The 20,998-nt window shown below is 43.6% G+C and overlaps 1 long non-coding RNA gene across 3 annotated transcripts; it reads left to right on the top strand.

Annotated features, from left to right (window-relative positions):
- Positions 1 to 1,857: 1,857 nt before the first annotated feature.
- On the top strand, positions 1,858 to 12,647 carry LOC143435350 (uncharacterized). Of its 3 annotated transcripts, XR_013105577.1 has the most exons (5): positions 1,858 to 2,212; positions 5,179 to 5,229; positions 6,648 to 9,545; positions 10,558 to 10,682; positions 12,221 to 12,647. It is a non-coding gene; the product is annotated as an uncharacterized LOC143435350 (long non-coding RNA). The 3 variants fall into 3 exon arrangements; XR_013105576.1 differs by having other exon boundaries at positions 6,648 to 10,682; positions 12,221 to 12,630; XR_013105578.1 differs by lacking the exon at positions 6,648 to 9,545 and having other exon boundaries at positions 1,859 to 2,212; positions 12,221 to 12,630.
- The last annotated feature ends 8,351 nt before the right edge of the window (positions 12,648 to 20,998 follow it).

The raw sequence follows: 20,998 nt of genomic DNA, 5'->3' as shown, positions 1-20,998 counted from the left end.
GACGGTAACAAAGCTCAAATATGCACATCCCCAGTGGTCCATGAAAGCATGCATTCATTTCAAACCACCAGCATGTGAGGCTATCAGATCTTCATAGCTATGTCAGAAGACACTTCAAATACAGAGAGGCAATGGTCTCCCTGTGTGGGTCAGAAGATGCTACTGAAACACAAAGGATATTGAGGGTAATTGGAGGGCATTCCAGCTTCATCTCTGGTTGGTACAATCTATCTTCACCTATCCACACACAGATTCTACATCATGACTAAAGGAAAGAAGCTTCCAGAAAACGCATCCTGTGCCTCAGTACACCTTGGTGAGAACTATGCTAACTACTTTGCCACACCGTGCCATCTCCTGGAGCTGGTGTCCTAGGATCATTCATTGATATTGAGTCCTCTCTATGTTTCTCCTCTTCAACTTATTACATATGCTTAGTAGTTATCCAAAGCAAGCTGTTGTGGCTCAAATTCTCCCTCTACTCGGCACAGCTGCCTATCTTTGGGGAGAAATACTGAATCTCTATGATCAAGGAGCTCAAAGGACCAGCAAGGGTTGCATGGAATATTCTTACTTGGGCCCGGCAAGTATGGACTTTGTTCTCCAAAGCCCATACCAGCCTCCAGGTCATTAGGCAAATCTAAGCAAAGTGTCTGAGACTTGATGCAATGAAAAGCATAACAGAAAGTAGAGCTGCCTTATGTTCTCAGTATCCACTTGACTCCATCCAGGAGAAGCCAAAGGTTGTACCAAGAAGCATGAGAGGCCCAACCTCAGATAGAAGCACACTGGTGGAGCCTCTTCCTCAGCTGTAATAGCAGCATTGAGGATGTCTTTCAGAGAAGTGTGCTATTCCCACTACAACACCATCCTTTCTCTCCAGGCTGATGTCCTTCAGAATAGCAGCCTCTAGGTGGTAGCCACAACTCTGACCATGGGTGTTCAGCGCCGACAATGTCCACAGAGACTCAGACCACGATGTTCTTTCTGTGCCAATCTCCTTGGTCCTCTCTGTCCCAATATTCTCCAACTAATGAAAGTGTAGCATCCCAGCAAAGGTTTAAGCCATGTGAAGAGCTGTCTATACAGATTATCATTTCAAGCTGTGCCAGCTCTGTGCAACCACCTTCAAGGTTGGCAGGTGACCCATGCTCTGTGACCCCTGCCATTTGCTTGCCTTCTTTTCTGTGTAGTGATTAATTCCTTTAACGGGACACTCGGGATTATGATTCTTCAAAGAAATTCAATGCTGAAGGGGAGGATAAGACATTCATGGGAACCCTGAGCCAGAAGGTCTCCCTTCCTGAGAAAGGATATCTACACATGCACCTGTTTTCTCTTCTCCACAAGTGGTGGAGCTATGAGAAAGGTGAAGAGCTTCCCCCAGCTTTGATCAAAATTAGAAGCAAAAGCATTGTTTTGTATCTCTATAGACTGTGTCATTTTGATTTAGACACATGTCCAGACCCAGAGCTGGGTCTTAGTTCTGGTAGGATGTCTGCACATCCTCTGGTACACATTAAATCATCCCTGGTTGACTTCCAGAGCTCCTTCAGCCATGACTCTCCCTGGATGCCTATCAGGACTGCTGGGGTCATGTCAAGTGACATCCCATAGCTTCTGTAAACTATGACCTCTCCTTAACATGAACATCACTGAGCTCAGCCTCACCTTACTAACCTTTCTCAGTGTCTCCCTCCTATTCTTTCACATGACAAGAAAGGGGGAGGGGGACAGGAACAATTTCTCAAACGGCTTTGAACTGCACATCAGCAACAGGCAGCCACCTGACAGCAAAGCTCACAGAAAGTAGTAAACACAGTTTATGCAGAACAAAGAAAAACTCTCACCGGAGAAACCTGGGGAAGCATGGTCAGATACTGGATGAGAGTCCCCTCAGCATCTACCACATGCTTAGAAGAGAAAACAAAAGTCCCTTGGAGACATGGAGTTCAGTGTTCTTGTTCAAGAGGAATGTACAATGTTTGTAAACAGAGACGATAACGGCTGTGTAAGATTAAAGGGTTCAGCTTCCTCTGACCTTCTCAGTGCCTCCTGTAGAGAAGAAGAGTCCTCAGGAGGTACCCTCCAAGGATGCATGCTATATAAATCTGTGATGTGGTGGAGGTAGAAGGGAAAAGAGAAGAACATTCCAGAGGAGAGGCATGGAAGGGAAGACCAAGGGGTCCATGTGCAGAGATGGTTCCATAAGGTAAGTACCTGATCCTGAGCAAGGCTTACGAATGTAGGCTGGGCTCTCAGAAAGTCTTAAACTCTAACCTCTATACCCAAATAAATAGAAGCTTAGGTAGTTACAGTAGAGAATGACACATGGGAACAGTTTGGAAGTAGAAGGCAGAGAGAGGAGCATCTGTACTGAGAATGGATAATTCCACTCAGAGGAGATCACGTTCCTCCCAGGGATGGGGAGATAAAGGAGTCAAAGATGGGATGACGTATCTGCATGTCCTCCCCCTTCCTGTGTCCCATCCTGGTTTGTACCCAATTTTCTTGTCTCATAATTGATGCTTTGTCCACTGTGCAAGAGCATCCGAGTGGGACAACCATCCCAGACCGTCCCCTGGTATCCTCAAAGTATTTATTCCTGTATCAACCACTGTGGATATCCTAAGTAAGGATGCTCAAGTCCCATAGAAAAAGCAGTATAGCATTTGAAGATGTCTATTTGAAGATAATCACACACATGGTCGGTCCTGTATAAGTCAGAGCGTGGTGTGTTAAATGCTTGCCTAATACATTCGGAATGCCTTGTAAATAGTTTACAGACTTTTGCCTAGGGAATTGTGTTGGTTACTTTTTTGTCAACTTGACAGAAGCTATTATCATCTGAGAAGAAGGAACTTCAATTGAAACAATGTTCCAATCAAATTGGCCTTTAGGTGAGCCTGCGGGGGCATTTGCTTCATTGCTGATTGCTGTAAAAGTGTTTAGCTCACTGTAGAGTGTACCACCCCTGAGTAAGGGGTCCAGGGGTGTATAAGAAAAACTAAGCAAATGTGGGAGAGCAAAGCCAGTCAGCAATAGCTCTCCATGGCCTGTGTTCTGTTATGGTTGAGTCCCCTACCCCTCACCCATTCCTGTCTTGACTTCCTCTGCAGATGGACTGTGACCTGAAAGCCAAATAAACCCTTCTTCTCCAAGTAGCCTCTGGTCACAATGTTTCATTAGCACAGTGACAGGAAGCCGACTGAGATAGGAACAATGGCTAGAAATACATGGTCACAATATTTACTTTGTATACTTCCTATTTGTGGTTGCTTTGACTTGTGGGCCTGGAAACCCAGAGACAAAGAAACTGTTAAATGTGACCGCCTCAGCCAAAGTGCTACTGTCCTGCCCCAGAGGAAGTAGATTTTGGGTCGGGGGATTCTGGCTGTGGAGAAGCTGTACTTGAAGTAATGGTTGTGCTTGTAAGTGGGAAAACTGTGACAAAAACAAGCAGAATAACCAATACCCAGCCAGCATTTACTCTGTATCAAGCGGACTTTGCTCTTCTCCACTCCACCCTGAGGAGTTCAGCTCAATGGCTATTCTTGCTTGTCACATCATGTGAGTTTTAAACAGAATCTCAGGCTTTGCTTCAGAGAAAGAATCCAAAACAGACATAAGAAAAGAGTAATGGAGAGAGGTTCGGGTGTGCTGTTAGTTAGGCAGGCAAAGGCTGAGGGTGTGGGAGGAAAGTGGAAGTAGCAGGAGGAAGAGGTGGAAGAAGAGAAGGGGGCATCCAGTTGCCATGGGGAGGCCTGAGCATCAGCATTATGGGATGTATATAAGACTGGAGTAAGCTTGTACAGGGAGGCTTCTGTTCAAAGTACAAATGAACTGAGGGTACTTGCTGAAAGCCTGTCTAGTGTGCTACAGGACAGTAGCATCCATGTGTCTGCTAGAGTCAAATGTCACCTTCCTGAAAGCACTGGCCCTTCAAAAATACAGTGTAAACTGTACGACAAATCGTTCTCTCTAGTTCAGTTTCAGTTTCTATTCTTACCTTTATTACTTCCCTCTGTGAGGAGTTAGGTCAGTAGAAACAGTGTGTGTGTGTGTGTGTGTGTGTGTGGTGGGCACACATGCATGCAAGCATGTATATATGTGCATATGTATTGGACCTGGAGCTAGGCTGGTAGGCTGGTAGCCAGTGAGACCAAACAATTGGACCGTGTCTGTGTCTACAGTACTGGGGACTATAGGCATATCTCCGTCCCATTCGACAAGCGAAGCATGTGCCAGGCATGTAAACTCACGTCCCCCTTACTCCATGATCTGTGTCCCCATCCCAAACATGTTTGCTTAAACTCAAGAGAGAAACAAGGGTTCCTTGTCTTAATACCCTTAATACTGATACTCGAGGCTAGAAAATTGAATGTTGTGGCTTGTCCTCCATGTGGTAAGAATGTACAGCAGCCACCCTGCCTTCTATCTGTTAAGTTCTAAGGGCATGCTCTTTTCCTCAGTTGGATGATGATGATGATGATGATGATGATGATGATGATGAAGGTCTCCAAAATTTTCCTGATGCCCCCAGACAGCAAAATCTCTTCCATTCAAAAAATCACCATGATAAACCCATTCGTACTCAGATGTCAGTGACATAATGCTATTTCTTCAACAACCATTGCCCTTGTAGGAGAGGCCAAGCATGCATGCAGAAACAGCCAGTTCTCTCTCTCTTTCTGCAGCCAGGCAAATTCTTGAAGATTCCATACAGCAGAAGCACACACTATGGAAAAAACAAGCCAGTCCCTGTTAGGATGCTTTCGGGCAGTTGACCCAAGATTTTGTTTTTTTTCCTGACTCCCGAACTGTTTGCTGCATCATGGGAGAATTAACCCAAGCTTTTCCTCTTTTCCTTTCCCGCTGCTCTCACCCCTGGCTGCCACAGAGCCCTGGTGCCCTAGTGAAGCAGATGTGAAAGGCTTTTTTTTTTTTTGGCCCTCTCCTCATTCTGCCTCTTCCCAACTCTGGAGGAGAGAAAAGAAACTCTTGAGCTTAAAAGCCAAGAATTTGCTGTCTTTGTTCTCTGGCTCTGCCATGGGACTTCCCCAAGACAGTGATGAATCGCTACTAGTGGCTGGGCTGCAGGAAGGCCCTAGGGGCCAGGGAAGAAATCGACTGGAAAGAGAACACATGGCTTAATATCACTCTGTCCTCCTCCCTCAGCACCCCTGCAGGTACCAGGCCTGGAGCTGAATACAGAGCAGGCTTTTCTAGGTAGGTACTGCTTCCTCAAACTACAGGATGCTCAAGGGGTGGGGGGGGGGGTGGGGGAGGGTGACACATTCTGTGAATTCTACCAGGTTCTCAGATGGGTGACCAGAGCCACATGAGTGAGAATTTAGCAGATCCATTTCTCATTGTCGTTTGTCAAAACACCACAGGAACACACATTTCCAGTGTCTCCTGAATACCTCTTCAGACCTGCGGTAGCCATGGGAGTCTGGAAAGATGTCAATCTGAAAATGGATGTTACTCTACATGTGTGTTTGACCTATGGAGAGCCCTCCATCCCTCTGTCCAAGATGTACTGTCTCTTTGCTGGTCTGTTCCTTAAACATTCCTGGCATGCTCATGTCTCAGAACATGTGTACTTTCAGTTTCCCCTGCTCCCCAGTGCTGTCTTTGGGTTCACAGCATCTCAATTGAAGCCTCTTCTCCAAGCTCACCTTTTCAACTCAGCTACTGGAAGTGGCCCCAGAACTGTAACCCTGGCCGCCTCCCATGCTCCTTTTGCTGTTTGTAATCTTTCTGCTACTTCATTTTACGGTTTTCAGCTCTGAGCAGAGAACCCAGGACACAGCACATTCTAGGCAAACACAACCACGGAGTAACATCCCAGAGCCCTGCTTTGTGCTTTAGCCTTTATTTCTACCTAACCTATTTATTTTACAATTTATATTCATCCCATTCTCTATCTGCATTCTCAGTGAAATTTGGGCACTGGAACAATGCATGATACGTAGAAGGCACACAAAAAGTTTTAATCAGGAATGAATTTGCAACCCTGGATGTAGGTACCCTGAGGCATCGTGTCTATACTTCCAGTCAGAAAGCAGAAAATGAGTAAGGGCAAGGCCTTTCTTGAGTGGTAGAGTGGCGTGGGAGTGGGGGCGTGGCCATGGGTGGGTCAGGGTGGGGATAGGGATGGGGCTGGAGGTGGGGTTGGGGTGGGAGTGGGGGAACCTGAAGCCGGATGCAGGATCACTGATTGCATACATACACACACACTCTGTGGGCATCAGGGACTGCTGACTGTGGAAACAGTAGCTTCAGCTCTGAGTGTATACTCCTCACTGATATGGCACCTGCTTCATCACAGGCTTCAGAGGGAATGCTAACCCACATAGAGCTTCTGGTCTAATGCTCCACGAAGGAGACAAGGACCCCTAGGTGACAGAGTCCAGTGTTAGCAGCAGACATTGGTGGAATAGCCCAACTTTAAACAGATTCACACATATTCATGGGCACTGGTGATGTTATAACTTAGTCGAACAGAGGCGGTCAGTGCAGAGAAAAGCAACAGGGAGTTCATTTTCACAGCTGGAGATAGCTCGGGATGCAGGCTATGGAGGTGCAGACTGTGGGGGTGCAGGCTATGAAAGTGCTACTGAAAGCTGATCTGATTCTCTCAGTTCGAGTGGAGATGCCAGGCTCACGTGTCCAGAGCTTCTCCGTGACCTGTTTTGTAAGGTCAAATGACTGCCACTGTGCCATGCTAAGCCCAGCACTGTAGAAGACTCCATCTGCACAGGATCTCTCAGCGCAACCTTCTGAGCTGCTTGGACTTCATAAAATTAAGAGACCAATTAGAAGAAAGGATGCTTTCAGATTCTGTCGTCTACTGACACTCACAAAGTAGATTTGACATGCCTGCTGCTCGGAATTCACAGGGAAAGCGTAATGGCTATTCCTGGTTGTCAACTTGACTATATCCGGAATGAACTATAATACAGAATTGGAGGGATCACCTGTGATATAGATCTTGAGGCTGGAAAACACAAATTTCTGACCTGAATGTTGGCATGGAGATTTTGAGGCATAGTGGCTATGAAAAGCTTAGGCCCAGGCAATGTAGTACACGCCTTTAATCCCAGGAGACTAAGGCAGGCAGATCTCCTAGTTCAAGGTCAGCCTGGGACAAAACAAGTTCCAGATCTAGGCATGGTGGTACACACCTATAATCTGGGCCACACCTTCTGCTGGAGACCTACATAAAGACATTGGAAGAAAGAAGATTCTCTCTTCTTTACCTGCTTACACTTACTTGTCAGCACATCTGTTGGAACCTACTTCTTCAGGATTCCAGCTTATATAGAAGGCCAGCTGGAACAACTAGCCTTTTGGGATTGAACAACTACTAGATTCTTGGACTTCCCATTTACAGCTGACCACTGTTGGGGAGTTGGACCACAGACTGTAAGCCATCACAATAATTTCTCTCCATATAGAGAGACATTCCATAAGTTCTGTGACTCTAGAAAACCCTGACTAATACAGAAAGCAATGAGAAAGGGCAAAATCACCCCCACGCAAAGGGGCTAAGAACGCAGGACTTTTCCAGTGGCCTTTTCTTATGTTTGTCTCTATCTCTTAAAGAGAATTGAGCAAGTAACAGGTTTGCTTTAAAACACCCCAGGCCCCACAAACACAAGTGTATGTATGGTTTGGAAACAGATGAAGAAGCAATTGGACAATTTGACAAAACAATGATTTTGAACCTAGATAGCACAGTGACTATATGTATAATTGTCTCATGTATTTCATAATCAAAAGTAAAGACACAACAGGATTTGGCTAAAGGAATGTTTACCATATAGTTCTCATGATCATAACTTACAGATTCTACGTGTCTAACAAGGAACGGTTAAATCAAAGATGACACACCTGATCTACCCAACTATGTCTACAGGGACCTAGATGAACTATAAGAGAAACACATGTATAATGTGCTAAATACAAAAATACAATTGCTAGGGGCTGGGAGATAGCTCGGTGGTAGAGCACTTACCTTGAAGAGAGGGTGTGAGAGCTACTTGGTGGCAATATCTGTCACCCCATCATTCCCTTCCTCCATCACTGTACCTGAAGCTGTGGAAAGACTGAAGAGGGCTACCTTCCACAACAGAGGATAGTGCTTTGGCCAAGGCTAAATAAGAAGCTGTGTTCCTGCTAGAATCTTCAAATGAGCTTGCAAGATTAGGAGTTGACTGTTCTTAACCTGTTCCCTGTACTTCGGGCTGATGGTGCTTTAGATTTTAGATTCTGGAATATTTACATATGTGTAATGAAATATCTTTGAAATAAGTCTAAGTCTAAATATGAAGCTTATTTGTGCTCAGTATAAATAAATATATATGAATGATGTATGACATATGACATTATGATATATGACATATAATATATGATATATATATATAACATTATACACAATATATAATATATTCAATAGCTGAAATTTTCATATTTTTAATGAATGTGCATTTTAATTGTAATTGGTCACATGAGGTCAGGAGTGGCATTTTCTATCCGGCTTGTCAGCACTGAGACCTCTCAGAAATTGAACTATTCTGGATTTCAAGACTTTCATACCAGGGATGCTAACCTGTCCTGAAATTTCCTTTTCATTTTTTTCTTTGAATTTGTATTTCTATTGTTATGCTTGGAACAATATCTGTGCATAAAAATTCTGGAAAGAGCTGCTTTCTCTGGAGACTTCGGTTTGTGTACTCAAACAGTAAGCATGCTTTCAAAGGAAGGACACAGTGCCAATGTAGCTGTAGCATATGATACATTTAAAAAGCAGATTCCAGGAAAATAGGCCTCAACATAGCCAAGCTGGATCTGGACATAGGACGCGCACACAGAGAGGGACCCTCTCCCTCCTGGAGACTGGAAATGCTTCCAGCAACTCTGCTCAAGAAGTATGTGTTCCCTGAAGAAAAAAAAAAAAATAGGAAACGTGGTATGTGGTACCCAGAATGTGAAGTATTTTCTTCCCGGGGAGGGAAGGGAGCTGGTGGTGATCTTTCACTCCAAGGAGAGGCCTGGGATAAATACGCAACTGCATCTGAGTGCCGCGCGCACTCAGGGGGACTATAATTATAGACATAATCACAGCAGCAGATCCTCGGTGTCCAACTAAATGGAAAATCTGTAATTCAGACCATGAAGGAGGCAACTGGGTTTGTTGCTTTAGATAACATAAATCTCAGGCCAGAAGTCTTACCCTGGGTATGCTGCCGTGCAAGGCTCCCAAGCGGATCCTTTCGCCATCAGTCGGGAAGATAAGCTAACCCGTCAATGCCTTACTAATGGGACTCTGCGGGTCCCATTACTCAAGTGTCTCGGATCAATTAGGGGCTTTAACTTAGTCATTCCAACATAAATATCCGTTAATAGCAGTTAGGCTGCCGTTAGTCACCATGATGGCTTGATCATGCTTTGCAGGGGATTTTCTGAAGTTTGAACAAGGAGGAAGATAGACTTCGAGGCTCCTTGCCCCACTGGTGTGAAGCAGTAGAAGTCACCTGGTACTGTAGCTGCTCTTTGCTCTAACGTCACTGAGCTGGGTGCGGGTAGAAGACAGTCGCTGAAAGGAATAGATGTTTTTCAAAAACCTTATTCTGAGCAGAGGACTTTGCTAGACCAGAGGGTTTTATTTGCTAATGAATACTAAATGCATCAATGTTAGACTTCTCAAAGTAACAGTATCTGTAAGTGTCTAAATGAAAAACAAAAGCTGATTGGTTGTAAGTTCTGACTTAGGATTGGATTGTCCTTTGACAAGAGGGAACCAGTTTTAGAATCATGCCCCATCTCTTCCACTTTCTTCCCTGTATGGAAACTTTTCTCTTCCAATAGCCCTCATGATGTTATACTCCCGCTAACATGAACTATCATAATATAAATGGCCTGAAGAATAGCAGGCTATCAAACACCTTGAATCATACCAGGCCATAACAAACACTCAGAAAGTCCCCCCTATCACCTATTGAGCTGTGGTTCTTTCTCTCCCCTGGAGCGTGCTGTGTGTGATTTCAGAAGGACCTCAGGATCCCAGTACCCATGTGAGGACACCAGGTTAGAGTTGATCTGAAGGCTGAGTGACTGCCATTTGTCCAAATACCCAGCCAGCACCTGCCCATCCACCCACCTACCTGCTTATCTGAGGAATCTGTAGTTACCCATCTTAGGAAGAAGAAAAGGTCTGATAAATCACAACTGATATTCAGTGTGTTCTAATTATTCATTAATACCCCACAAGAAGTTATATCCAACACAGATGCTTTACATAAATATTAGAGCAACACTTGAAAGATATTTGTATTCTCTACTCCATCAGCAATGAATTTAATCCTCAACCTTTCTAAACTTATCTACCTATTCACATGTATGTATACTGCTCACATGCTAAACATCACATGTAAGCCACAAGATATACGTACAATTTAAAAAAAACATAAAGGAACCACATTAAACCATAACCTATCCTCTAATTCCTCCCTCTATCCTAATGACAACTTTGTATATCTTTATTTGGAGATCTTATAAACATGAAGTTTGAGGCTGCTGCCTACTGCCCACTGCATGAGTGAAACCTCCACTTCTGTGCTTCAGGAATATAGAAGCCAAGCTTCCTCATGGGCTGACTTTGGGGGTATGAAGAGGTAAGATTTTTGTCTTAGCTAGTGTTTCATTGCTGTCAATAGACACCATGACCAAGTCAAGTCTTATAAAGGACAACATTTAATTGGGGCTGGCTTACAGGCTCAGAGGTTCAGTCCAGTATCATCAAGGTGGGATCATGGTAGCATCTCGGCAGGCATGGTGCAGGCAGAGCTGAGAGTTCTACATCTTCATCTGAAGGCTGCTTATGGAAGACTGTCTTCCAGGCAGCTAGGGTGAGGGTCCTAAGCCCATGCCCACAGTGACACACCTACTCCAACAAGGCCAACTGTCTTCCAGGCAGCTAGGGTGAGGGTCTTAAGCCCATGCCCACAATGACACACCTACTCCAACAAGGCCACACCTTGTTGCTACTCCCTGGCCCAAGCATACACGAACCATCACAGATTTTCCTTTGTGCTTTTCCATGAGCAGACAGTGTGCTCTTGAAATGTCTGGGTAGCAGGGTCTAAGCAGCAGACTATCAATGAATGGGTCTTCAGGGAGATTTTTCCATTAAACCTCAGAGCTAACAGGGATACACTAAGGCGGTCAAGAAGAGTTTGTTGAGGGAATCCACTGATGGAGATGAAGGGACCTTGGGACCCTTGCCACTGGGATGATGGAGGGATAAAGAATGCTAGAAAAACTATAAAAAGAAACAAATCTCATCCCTTCTGCTGCTGGTTGTTTAGGCAGCCTCAGTGGCTCATTCCTAGAGGACAATGCCAAAGTTACCAGAATGGCTTTGCAGCCCTGTCCAGCAGCATCAGGCTAAATAAACCCATGAATCCTGGCTCAGTGAATTTACCACCACGGCTGTAGCCACAAACAGCAGGCTGCACTGCCTCTGTAAGAAGCTTTGAATACAAAATAATCTGATTATATCTAAATATCTTTTTATCCAATTTGACCTTAGTAACATGAGTGGGAGAAACATTGGTGAATGTTAAAAAACACATAGGAAATGGTCTATTTAAAGAGCCAGCAATCTCTCTCTCTCTCTCTCTCTCTCTCTCTCTCTCTCTCTCTATTTTATTCTCTTGCCATTTTGGGGAGTAGATCAACATGGGTTTTTGCAGCTGTGAAGGGATTGATTTGATACCCTTGTATGCCAGTTTCAATGCCAGTGGTGATTTTTTCTCTTTTATGAGCTCTTTGGGTTTGTGTCTCAGTTTCTTTCTCTTTCACCGCTGTATTTCGTGCTTTCAGGGTATGATAAATGTGGAGAATGTTGTGAACTGCTAAGTGGTCTTTGGTCCTGGCAGGGCAGTGACCAGCATACTTGTAAGGAGCAGGCCCTTAACAGGACCGACTCCATATTTGTAGTAGGAAAGAAAACAAGTTTGAAGTGAAGTTGTTTTGAAGTGCTGTGATAACCAGAAGTTGTTTTGATAATCAAAAGTTGTTTTGAAACCCTTATGAATCAAAATATTTGTGCATTAAAACATGTTGTTTTTAATAAGTGTGATAACCAGCTGTAATGAAGTCATAGGCCCAGAGTAACCAGAAGTGTCTGGTTATCTTCTGTGCACATCAGAAGTAACCCCAAATTCAGCATAAAAGAGGAGCTCCCACCTGGCGCACTTCATCACACTGGTAGCCATGACTGGCTAGCGTGATCCTCCGTTCAGGCCTCCTCTGCAGCAGAGAGACCGAGCATTCTGCTGCACCCGATCATCAAAGCAGCATCCGAGACCAACGCCCCTATCTTCGTGGTCAAGCACTCTCTGGACCTGAGCTGCTGAAAACTATAGTCATAAGGACTCAGGTCATATAACTCATGAATAATGATTTATTGCTATACTTATTTCTTTGGAAATTAGCAATTTATTATTTGTGTTAACTGTGCTGACATTGATAGCGTCAATGCATAGGAAATGTGGCAATACCTCATTGTTACAATAGCTTTGGCATTAGTGATAATATATTGTTTGCTGTGCATTATTAAAGAGCAATTAAATATCAAACCTCTGTCTCTAGCGTACTCTCTCCCCTCTCGTGGAACTGACTATCTCACAGTCAATCCTGTATACTATTCCTGAGTGGAGAGGACCTGTCGCTCCTCTTCCCACAGGGACCCTAAAACTTTATCACAACCTGCTCACGACAGATAACATACTGGGCTTGAGACAATACTGTACTTCTCTGTTAATCTGTTTTATGTGTATTATGAGGCTGGAGACTTAGGGACAGAAGCTTCAGCTCACAAGTTTGGAGATTGAATGAGCACATGGCACAGTGCTGGCTCTGCCAAGGGTCACATCATGATGTAACAAGTCTTACATCATGGCTGCTTGTGTGATAGAAGTGTATGCAATAGTAAAACCTTACAGGAAAAGACAGGAAGCCAAGGAGAAACTAGGGTCTCCTGGAGGGATGCTAATCCCTTCTAAGGAGAGTGACCTATCTTTCTGCCAACCCCTAACTCTTAAAGATACTACCACCCTTTTAACACTACCCTGGAGAAGACAAAACTTGTAACACACAACTCTTTAGGGACACATTTAAACTATATTTATACTATAGCTTGCCTAAACGGCAAAGACCAGAACCTTTCTTAAGTGCATGTCTGTAACTCAAATACCTTTGCCCAGAGAAAGGCTTCCACAGACTTGGGGAGATCTGGGATTACCACTTCCTGCTGTCCATGTCACATGAGGTCCTAGGAGACTCCATTTTGACAGTCATCTCTACCTGAGTCCTTTGTTCTCATCACTCACTGCTACATTCCTAATGACATCACTCCTGAAGGTCAGGTGTAAATCAATAGCACAGGAAGTCACAGAATGATCCATTGTTGTTGTTTACATATTGGGAGCAAGGCCATGGACAGAAAGAGACCATGTTAATATGAACCCTGAACAAGTCACAGACTCTTTAAACCTCTGTGTCTTCATCTCTTGCTAAAAAGAAGAACTACTCTCCGGGTTAGTCAGCCAGACCAGACTCCCCCAAGGGGGAACTACTTATAGGTCAGTAGGAACCAGAACAGCCCACTCTGTGCAGGGCAGATGTCCTGAGATTTGTCTGAGCATAAAGTGTGGCTCATGGGCTGGCCAGCATCAGTCTAGAGCAAGATCAGCTACAGAATGACAGTGCTGAGCCTCAGTGACCCAGGGCAGATCACTGTCCAGAACTGATGCTCTGCCCAAGACGGCTGATAAAGCTGGGCTTAGGCTTGTATAAGACCCTAGTACACACACACACACACACACACATACACACACACACATACACACTACACACACAAAAACAAACACACATGCATATATATATATATATAACACAACACACACATACACACACATATATATCACACAACACACAACACACACATATATATGCATATATATATATATACACAACACAAACACACATACATGCATATATATATACACACACACACAACACACACACATATATATACACACAACACACCATACACACACATATATATATGCATATATAGACACACACACAACACACACACATGCATACACACACGCACAACACACAACACAAACACACATACATGCATATATATATACACACACACCACACACCACACACATATATATATATATGCATATATAGACACACACACATGTACACACACACACACACACCACACACACACCCCATTGTAGTTACTTGACTCTGACACTAAAGTGGAGGTCCAGAGATTAAAACATCCTAAAACCACTATTAGGACTCATTTTCAGGAACTTACAATATTTTTTCCCCTTTTGTTTTTTCTAGCCTGGAGAAAGGTGGGTGAGGAAAAAGAGGGGAAGAGAGCACAGCCTGGTAGCCTGGTATTGCATTTCTGTAAACTTGCTATCACTGAGGGATCAGCACCCTGAATGCTGCTGCTGGCCCCTCTTGCAGCCATAGGATCTCTTATTACAATGATTCAGACCAGCCTTGTCCAGCCAAACCATTACCACCCTTCTTTCTCACCAGCTCCCATCCTGCATGCAATTTACTCAGCCATTTATTAAGTCATATATCCCTATCACACAGGACATTCCTCATTGTTTGCTTGGTGTTTTTCCTTCTCAGGCGGGTAGATTCTTTCATCCTGTCCACCAATGTAGTCTACCCAGGAAAACACTGACTACTACTTAGTAGGTACTCAATAAAGTCTGTTGTTCCTCCCCCAAATACACATGTCTGTGGGCAGAGCATTCTGCCCTGTGCCCTGTTTATTCCTTTCCTATTCTGAAGGCTTTTCACAAGGTTGATGTCGCCATTAATAAGTGTTCATTGAAAATGAATAAAAATCATGGCCTTGGGGCTATAAAATATTTTCAGTATGTGTATCAGTTGCAGTTGGTATTCCTCTGGCTCTAAGGCTCTGCTTTCTTTTGATTCGCATAGGAATTTCCCAGTCCTGCCCATCTTTGAGAAGATTCTAGAACCCCTCATATTCCTACGAGATCTATTTCTTCCTGGAATCCCAGGCTCCTTTGCAGGGTCAGCGTTAGCCAAGAAGATTCTAGTGACACTTACCCTTGGCTGCCTCCCTCTTGGGCAGGCAGTTCCTCCCTCAGGTCCTTGCTCAGACTGAGAGGAGGGAGTGAGCAGAGGTTTGGCTGCAATTTAGGAACAATGCTGTTTTTTTCAGTCTGGCTCAGGACCAAGATGGCCTCCACCTCCTTGAGAACTTGCCTTCAGTGGAAAGGACTGAAGCCATTTATGGGTACATTGTGACATGCCTGGGGTTTGGCTTAACTCTTTAGTGGCATGGTCTATTTTGTTCTTTGTCATAGCAAAGTCCCAGCGCCTGGATGTATTCATCTGTCATGATTCTGGGGAATCAGAGGCTGCTCGTCCCATGCTCAGACTCTGGGAAAAGCCTTCCTTCAAGCTGTAAACTGTCCACTCTCTGAGCATTCTCATAACCCAGATGATGACACAGGAGAGCTCTCTTTGGGGTCACCCTTTCTTCCTTTTTTATATAAATGTAAACATTTAAAAATGTGCATTGTGTGTATGTGCGTGTTTATATATGTATGTGTACAAACATGTTACAATGTACACTGTGGTTTCCAGTGATGGAACTCAAATTGGCAGGCAGTAAGGACCTTTACTTACAGAGGCATATTGTGGGCCCCTCATTCTTAGGGCAGGACACTAATCCCCTGCCAAGGCTTCAGTCTCATGATCTATCGCACCCCAAAGGCCTCACCTCCTATTTTTGTTATTTGTTTTGGTTTGTTTTTGTTTTTTGTAGAGACTGTAAGAACTCTAGCTCATGTATTTGGTGTACATAAACATTCAATGCAAAATTATCAAATAAAATCAAAACCAAGATTCCGGATGAAACTGTTAGGATTACACCATGCACTAATAATCTTGGTCAAGGTCCTGCATGCTTCTGTACTTAGTCCCCTGGGATGGAACAGAGCCCCTCTCTGAAGGGGAGGAGATGGCTAGGCCCACCCTTAAAGCAGCTCATCCTGGGAGACAGCAAGAGAGAGCTACAGTAATGGGAGTCCTTCCATGGAGTCCCAGGGCAGCCAGCAGTGGGCCACTCACAGAGTGACAGCAATGTAGTTGAAATAAGAAATGGCACCATTTGCCAGGCAGAACCACCATCTTCTGGCCATAAAAATATTCTAAGGATTATGTGTTATGTGTGCTCAGGGAAGCACAGCAACCAAGAAGCCATCAGTATTTCCAGAGAGTGAGTGTAATGAGTTGGGCATCCCAGAAGGATGTAGTCAATGTAACTGCAAGAGACTTTGACTAGTAACAAACTCAATTAGCACTTGTTCCCCGTCCCTGTCCCAGCCAAGAAGCATGTAGAGGTTCTTTCTGGAGAATCACTGTGAGACAGTTCTGGATTCTCTCTCATGGCTAGGCATTTTATCACTTCACAGCTAAGGTGTCCAGAAGGAGATTTCAGAAAGTTCTTTGAAGCTTCTATAGAGATCTTTTTTGTGACAGGGTCTCACATAGCCTGGGCTAGCCTTGAGCTCACTATGTAGCCAAGGATAACCTTGAACTCCTGACCCTCTTGCCTCCATACTCCTCTCCTGGGATTACAGGTAAAGAGCAACCAACCAGGCTTGTGTGATACTGGTGATCAAACCTAGGACTTCCTTTAGGCTTGGCAAATCCTCTGCCAACTGAGCTACATCCCCAGACCTAGGTGTCCCATTTGAGATGTAAAAAAGAGAAGGTAAATAAAGCTAAGAAGAACTAAAAAGTGCTCGAGGCTGGCAATGACTCCATCTTCTGATACTGTCTTCTCTTGCTTTCTTCGGTATCATAAAGTTTTTGTCATACACGCCTTTCGATTGCTTCGTTAAAGTTACCTCAAGACATTTCATATTTTTGAGGCTATGGTGAAAGACATGGTTTCCCTGGTTTCTTCCTCAGTCCATTTGTTGTTTGTATATAGGAAGGTTACTGATTTGAGAATTAGTTTTTGTGTCCTGCGACTGCTAAAAATGTTTATCAGCTGTAGGAGTTTCCCGGTGGGAGTTTTAGGGTCACCTAGATATACTAGCATATCATCTTCAAATAAAGACACTTGGACTCCTTCCTTTTCAGTTAGTATTCCCTCCATCTCCTCCCACTGCTTTATCTCTCTTGCTCTGATTTATTTGTCTTCGTTACCTTCCACAACCGGCTACACCTTTCTCCATCAATCACTAATTAAAGAATGTCCTACAGCCGGATCTTATGGAGGCGTTTTATCAATTGAAGTTCTCTCCTTTCATACAGCTCTAAATTGTTGTTGAGTTGACATAAGACTAGCCAGCCCGACTGATTCCTTGTCCACTGGACACATAAACACATCACTATTAAGCCATGCCTTTTCTTTCTCATTCATCCCCAAGATCTCAAATTATAAGGCATAAACAACTTTAAAAGCCCCCTAGACTTTACGAATTCAAACACATTTAAGTTTCAGTCTCTTTAAAATATCCAATCTCACAAAAAAAATCTAAAATCTCTTTTAAAAGCTAAATGTCTTTCAGCCATGGTATCCTGTAAATCAAATTTAAGTTGAATACTTTCTCACTTCAAGAGAAAAGAACTGGGGCACAGTCACAGTCTGAACAAAGCAAAACCAAATGCCACCAGTGTCAACAACTCAATGCTCAGCCTCAGGCATCTACTCACGATTTTCTGGGTTCCTCCAAAGCTTTAGGTCACTTCTCCAGCTCCCCACTCAGCAATATACACAGCTTGTCTTCTAAGCTCAGGCAGGCTCTATCCCCCAGCTTCCCTTCTTGATGCTCATCCCATGGTATTGGCATCTCCAAATCTGCTGGGCTTTCTTCCTGCACCTGGGATGCATGTTCACCATTAGCCTCTCCTGGGATTTCTTCAGGGACTTAGGCCCTACTACACAGTACTCGGCTGCTCTTCATAAGACCCATTCGTATCTTCAAAACCAGCACCACCTGGCCAACTCTTACACTACCCAGTTCATCTGCCAACAGGAGTACAACCTTGGCCTTCTCTGGAGCACAGCTTCTGTGCTCAGGAAACATTTCCCAAAGTTCACCTCAAAGATAACCATCTCTTAATCACCACTAATGTCTCCGTTCCAGCCAACCAGCATCGAATATCCCAGAGAAGCAAGGGTTTCATTTTACTAGTTCTGGTATCTTGTAATCCACATCAGATTCTTCAGCTCCAGCTAACCATAACCACAGAATCTCAATTCAAAAATAACAAATGGACCCCATAGAGTCCTCGAATGTCCCTCTGAAACTTCACAAGCCAGGCCCCCATCTTCTACATTGCCCTGAGCATTCTTATCTTCCAAGCTCCTACAGAACAGCTCATAGATGGCTTTTCTTGTGAAAAGTTCCAAAGGCCTTCACAATCCTCCCTAGAATATGGTCAGGTCTATCACAGCCATCCCACTATGCTTGTACCAACTTATTCTAGTTAGAGTTGCTATTTCTATAGCAAAACACCATGACCAGAAAACAAGCTTAGGAGAAGAAGTTTATTTGGGTTATACTTCCATGTTGTTCTTCATCACTGAAGGAAATCAGAACAGGAACTCAAACAGGGCAGGAACCCTGAGGCAGGAGCCGATGAAAAAGCCACAGAAGGATGCTGGTTACTGGCTTGCTCTCCATTGCTTGCTCAGCCTGCTTTTTTTTTCATAGAACCCAGGACCAGCACCCCTGGATGGCACCACCCACCATGGACTGGGTTCTCCTACATCAATCACTAATTAAGAAAATGTCCCACAGCTGGATCTTATGGAGTAATTTTCTAAGTGAGTTTCCCTCCTTTAAGCTTGTGTCAGGTTAACACAAAATCCACCAACACATCCACAAAATTGGAAAATGTAGAAGAGACAGATTATTTTCTTGATACATACCACTTACCAAAGTTAAATCAAGACCAGGTAAGCAATTTTAACAGACCTATGATCTGTAGAGAAATTGAAGTAGTCATTAAAACTCTCCCAACACAAAAAACCCAGGGTCAGATGGTTTTGGTGCAGAATTCTACCAGATTTTCAAAAGAGAGTTAATGCTAATATTCCTGAAAGCATCCCACAAAATAGAAACAGAAGAACATTGCCCATTTTGTTTCACAAAGTCACCCTGATACCCTCGTCACATGAAGACTCAAAAGAAATAGAATTACTGACCAATTTCCCTTATGAACATAGATGCAAAATATCTCAGTAAAATACTTGCAAACCGAATCCAAGAACAACAAAAAGATCACCATCCCTAATCAAGTAGGATTCATCCCAGAGATGCAGGGATGTTCCCGAATATATAAATCAATAAATGTAATACACCATATAATCAAAATGAAAGAAAAAACGATCATCTCATTAGATGCAGACAAGGCTTTTGACAAAATCCAACACCCCTTCATGATAGAAGTACTAGAGAGATTAGGGATACAAGGTGTCTTAGTTAGAGTATCCATTGCTGTGAAGAGACACCATAACCAATGCAACTCTTATAAAGGAAAACATGTATTGGGGCTGGCTTACAGTTTCAGAGGTTCAGGCCAGAAACATGGCATCGTGTAGGCAGATACGGTGCTGGAGAAAGAGCTGAGAGCTCTGTGTCTTAGTCAGCAGGCAATAGAAAGGGACAGTGCCCTGCAGGAGGGTCACATTCCACCCTGGGTGGAGTTTAAGCATAGGAGACCTCAAAGCCCACTCCCAGAGTGCCACACCTACACCAGCAAAGCCACACCTACTCCAACAAGGCCACACCTCCTAATAGTGCCATTCCCTGTGGGCCAAGCATTTATACACATGAGTCTATGGGGCCAAACCTATTCAAATCATCACACAAGGGATATATACCTCAACAAAATAAAGGCAGTAATTATGAACAGCAAGCCCATAGCTAACATCAACTTAAATGAGGAGAAACTCAGAGGGATTTCATTAAAATCACTGCCAAGACAATATTACTCACTCTATCCATACCCATTCAATATTGTGCCGGGTCATCTGATATCAACTTGACACAAAAACTATCATTATCTGAAGGGAAGGAACCTCAAATGCGAAAATACCTCCAAAAATATCTGGCCGTAAGGCATTATTCTTAATTAGTGATTTTTGGGGGAGGGCCCAGCCCATTGTAGGTGGTTCCATTCCTGGGCTGGTTGTCCTAGATTCTATAAGAAAGCAAGCTGAGAAAGCCATGAGGAGCAAGCCAGTAAGCAACACCTCTCCACGGCCTCAGCATCAGACTTCCTTCTCTGATGAAGTATGATGTGGAAGTGTGAGCCAAATAAACCATTTCCTCCCCAGCTTGCTTTTGGTCATGGTGTTTCAACATAGCAATAGTAACCTTAACTAAGACAGTGGAATATAGGCTTTTATAAATACATCCTTATGATTATCTGGATTTCCTCTGTGTCTGTTGTTATGTCCCCATTTTATTTATAATTTTATTAAATTGGATATCCACGTCTGCCTTTTAGTTAATTTGGATAAGAGTTTGTTACTTATTGATTTTTCTCAAAGAACCAACTCCTTGTTTTGATTCTTTGTATTGCTTTTTTTGTTTGTTTGTTTCAGTTTTACTGATTTCAGCCCTGAGTTTAATTATTTCTCGACACCTGGTCCTTTTGGTTGTGATTTTTTTTTTTTCGTCTTTTTACCCTGAGATGATGTCTATCTTTGATGTTGAAGTGTGTTTCTTGGATGAAGCAGAAAGATGGATCCTGTTCTTTAGCTCATTCTATTAGTCTGTGTCTTTTTATTGGGGAATCGAGTCGAGTCTATTGATGTTGAGGTATCAATGAGCAGTGTTTACGATTCCTATTGTTTTGTGGTGCTAGTGCTGCCGCTGCT

Source organism: Arvicanthis niloticus, chromosome 21 (genome assembly GCF_011762505.2).
Source record: "Arvicanthis niloticus isolate mArvNil1 chromosome 21, mArvNil1.pat.X, whole genome shotgun sequence".
Classification (NCBI taxonomy): Eukaryota; Metazoa; Chordata; class Mammalia; order Rodentia; family Muridae; genus Arvicanthis; species Arvicanthis niloticus.
This window is presented reverse-complemented; position numbering and strand designations above follow the sequence as displayed.